Source organism: Cyprinus carpio, chromosome A18, assembly GCF_018340385.1.
Source record: "Cyprinus carpio isolate SPL01 chromosome A18, ASM1834038v1, whole genome shotgun sequence".
NCBI lineage: Eukaryota > Metazoa > Chordata > Actinopteri > Cypriniformes > Cyprinidae > Cyprinus > Cyprinus carpio.
In genome coordinates, this window is record NC_056589.1 from 14,349,180 (window position 1) to 14,354,132 (window position 4,953).

The following is a 4,953-nucleotide window of genomic DNA, read 5'->3' on the forward strand; positions in this document are numbered from 1 at the left end:
CTGATGTTAAGTTGGTGTTTGTTTATATAGCCTGACTTGCATTTTGTTGTAATGCGACATTCAATTTTTATGGTTCATATAGTTTCATCTTTGCCCCCATTTGTGCTGACCTTTTTAATCATACCCTGTGGTTTTCTAACAATTCACACAACATTGTTACATGGGTGGTGCCAACATGAAAATGAAAATATGATGACAGGAACAGAGGCTGATCCTTTGAGTATCTAGATAGATGGAGTTGACGATACAACATTGAAGGCATCTCATGACATTCAGAAAGTGAAAGGGATTTAAGTCAGACACTGCTAAAATGCTAACATTTCACTGCAGGTATTTGCTTGTTACAGAATGCTACACGCTTATCAACCAACCCTGGAGTTGGATGTGATTAATCTTTAAGCATATTCTACAAATGAATAATCTATCTCTCTTGCTCTCTTAACCCACACCATTTTCTCTTGCCATTCCTTTCCAGAGGACTCTGGGTTCCTAAGCTCCATGCTAAATGAATCCCAGAGCACCAGAAAGAGAAAAGAGGCAGCAAGGGAACACCCTTCCCACCCTGAAGCTGGCCAGTTTAGGAAACATCAGGTCCCTCAAAGTCTCTGCCGATATGCCTGATAACATGCTACCCAACCCCTATTCCAATCCTCAATCTTCCCTTTTGTTTCTCCATCTGAACTAAACACATCCTTGACCTTGTGTCTGATAAGTAATTTTCAGTATCAAAGAATGATCTGAGTCATAGTGTGGGATAGGCCCTGACAGATGTCCAGAACTTTAACCAGATATAAAGTGTTGTTAGATGGCTTTACAAACAACTCTGAAACCCATAGAAAAGCCAGATGCTGTTTGTCTGCCACTTTTGTGGAATTATTACTGGCATACAGCCGCTATTGCTTTGCGTCCTTAGAGCTGGAACAACCGAGGAGGCAAGGAAAGGCAAAGGACAGTCAGCAGGCAGAAGACAAGAAGGGTCTTTCCTTGAAGGAAGTCACTGATTACAACATGCTGGGATGTGACCCTAAAAGAATAAACTTAAGAAATTGGAAACCAGGTCTCTTACCCTTCCTTTCTACCCACTACCAGTTCTCTTTCTGCATACTTCCCCCTGACCTTTCTCCCCCAATGCCTGTGCCATCTTGTGTTTCTAAAGGCCATGGAGAGCTGCAATCAAAGACGTGAGCCCAAGGCCAAAACTTTGAATTACTTACCAGACATCCACTGGATGAGATGAAGCAGACACAATCCCCCCAGTAATTCCAAGTCACCAGATTGCTAAATGATTTATAAATCTCACATTGGAGAGAGACATATTTGTTTAAGGTGTGTCTGGCAGAGACAGGCAAAGAATGTGTGCGATTCCAGATATTTGACTTCTTATGTTGATTTCAAATATTTGATTTCTTGTTTGCTTCTTAGAGGAGGGTAATGCTTGGGGAGAGCCAAAAAGAGCTCATAGAGAGCTCCATGGTGGTTGAATCCCCATACTTCCTGCTCAACCCAGTTCCATATTGCTCCAATGACGCCCAGCTGCAACCAATGAACATTCCAGCTCAGTTTTTTCATAATTTCATATTTCTGCCATAAACCCTTAAGGGCAACAGGGGCTGACCAAATATGGGAAGGAGATTGTGCCCTGAACTTAATGTGACCTTAAAAGCAGCCCTGCTCCACATGACCTCTGCTTTCTGCCCTGAAGAAGAGGGCTTTAACAGAGTTTTCCATGCATGGTCAAGCTCAGGATTTTCATCCTGGATTTTCTTCTTTGCACGCTTCCAATTCATCTTGCCATGTCATTTTCTTTTATCTAGTGCCCTTTTCTGTTTTATCTCTTTTCTTCTTGTGGGAAAATAATATTTTGGATTTCTATAAGGACTTGGCAGTTTGACGGAGCAATCAAGCTGTTCTTTCACTTTTCTTTGGGCTGTCTAGCTGTCATTATCTGTTTCTCTAATTAGATTTTAGAGTAGGTCAGGCAGTGGATAGGGGGAGCAGGGAGGTTAACCCAAGGCTATCCAGGAATGGACTCATAGGAGGCTGAATTGGACTGAAGAATATATAGTGGCTCTATCTAGAGGCCAACAGGTTATCAAGTTCCTCTAAGTCCAGAGCTCAGCTTCAATTTCCCTGCTTTATGCCGATAGCTGACTCACTCATGCTTCCATCTGAGCAGTAATTCTTGGGTTTTGTGGAAGACATGTGAATGAATTGCGTACTCAGTAGGCTAGCTGTCCTAAAACATGATTACCATGCCAGTGCATACATGATGGTTATTTCATACTGTTTCGACATCTCTTGACAGACCGCATAGTTCTGTTTTCTCTGAAAATCTCCATCTGGAGGATTAGGGTGGGAGGAAAGGTGAGGACAGGAGGAGAATTGAGAACAGGAAGGAGGTGGATGAGTGAGGCTCATTGCTAGTGTATTCAGGTGGAGCAAATGTGAGGAGGCAGGACAGATCTCAGTCCGTGCTTAGTGCTTGATGGATTTGAACACAGCTGTAATAAGACATGTATGCATCTAGAGACTGAAAATGTGAAATATTTTTATGATCACACAAGCAATTATAGTTTCATTCTGAGGGTCTTTTACTGTGCCTCTACTGTCTTTTCATGTTATTTGCTTCCTTCCACTTGAAGCACTAAGCAGGTGAAATGAAAAGACAAGGAAACAAATAACAAAACTTCTACCATTAAGGAAGGTAGTGCTACTTATACATCCTCATGAACACTTGGTTTATGGTTGGGCAGGGTTGTTGGTTGTGACAAGCCCCCTGGTACCATTTCCTGACTGGAGCAATGGGAGGTTCTGGAATATGCTGGATGCCCAGTGGAAGGGTAAAAAAGAAGGGGGAGGTGTGAAGCTAGGGGCAGCGTACGTGCCGCACAGCTTGAGACTGGTGCTGGAGGTGGAGACAAAAGGAACAGGATGCTGAGCCCTGCAGGAATGCATACGCCCTGGCAGTATGTGCATAACACTCATCCCTCCCGCCCACAACCACACTGGAAAAAGAGAGCGATAGACTGAGAGAAAGAAAAAGATGGACACAGAGAGGGCAGGGTCAGTGAGGAGCTGCATTAGGGTGAAAGAACCTGGTGTGTCTATCGTAAAGGAAATGATCTCTGAAGATAAAATTGCAGGGTAGAGTTGACTGTTGCATCAGTTTCTGGTTATCACAAGAATCAGGGCTGATCAACATGCCACCAATGTGATTCACAGGACTCTGACGTGTGCACTTGAAAAATAAATTGTTTACGCTGTGCAGGATGTTCCTGATTAACATAAAGTGTGAAGTAAAAGGACACATGAAAAGTCGTGTTTACTGACACTAAATACACACAAAATAAATAGTTTGGGCATGCACATCTGGCTTAATACAAACTCTTTAGAGCCATTGCAGATTTTTTTCCCCTTACACATATACATACATACAGTCATATATATGGTCACAGGTCCTTATTCTTTATTTATGACTCTTAACACACATTTTAAAGTAATAGAAAACTCATCAAAACTATGCAGCAACATAAAAGGAAATATAGAAATTGCAACAAAAGATGTTTAATCAAAACCATTTTATTATATTTATATATTTATATATTTTATAAAATATATTATAATAAGAAAGTGACAAAGTAACATGAAAACTTCATAAGATGGCAACTTTAATCAAGACATTTGAATTCACACACACACACACACACACACACACACACACACACAAAAAAAAAAAAATCTAACAAAATACTTTTTTGAAGTAGCCACCCTTTGCCTTGATAACAGCTTTTCAGACTTATCAGACAACTATACAGTATGAGGAAGCCACCTGGAATGTTTTTTGAATCATCTTGAAGTTCTCATGTATGCTGGACACGTTGTCAACATTTCCTGCACTGTTTGTTCCAACTCATCCATTTGTAAAGAATTTGCAAAACTTATATTTGATTACAGAACTAATTTGAATCATTTAAACAAAAGCCTTCAGAGCAAATAGTCATAAGACATTTAAATTCTGTCAACTGTATTCAAACTTTTGACTGTATGTCCACTTTGAACCAGATGTTCCACATTGTTGTCTTTTAAATGTATGTTCCTATGAAAGCCTGCACGCTAAACTAACATTCAAATGCCCAGTTTGATTCCAGGCCTGTGTTGTACAGAATGCACGCCGATGTGTCAAGTGGTAGCCTGCCAGGGTGTTGCTTAAAACTGTAACTTCCCCTAACCAGCCTCCAACATCTTCAAACATTCCTGAGTCTTAGTCACTGGTAACAGTTTTTATTGAAGGTACATAATACCTTATATAAACCCATAAGCAAGATGGAAATGCATGGTTTGGACCATAGCAAATAGAGGCTCCTTGTTGCTTTTGAGTATGTTCAGTAACATTATAAAAAGAAGCATATTGCTAATCCAATCAAGCTTTAAAAATGGAGGCCAAACCTGGCACGTACCCCCAAGAATAGTCTCCGAGTTACAACCTCAAATCCTATAATCATATTTCCAAAAACATGCCTTTGTGTCATTCCTGCTTGGCACGTGCGAGATGACACGTTGGCGTATCCGAGTGTGGGGGCACGACAATGAGATCGACGAGGAGGTAACAGGTGACAAAGAACAAACACTCAACTGATCCAACATCAGAGTGCTGCTCATTCCACACACACAGAACAAGCCCAGGCAGGTTGTCACGGCAACAGTGAGGGCACATAGTCTCACACTACCTGCGTCACCGGAATTCCATGTATGTGTGTGCGTGTGTATAAGCGAGTATGCTTTTAAGTGATAGGACTGAACAGTTCTTCATGTTGAATTAAAGCAGAAGAAGCCTCTCATGATCTGCCTTGGAGAAAAAGGCTGAGAACTTAAAATCCCCCTCACATTCATGTCCCTCTGCTGAGCTGCCATTTTAATGCTGTTGGCTGGAATCTCAAGTAGGGTTTCCAGCAA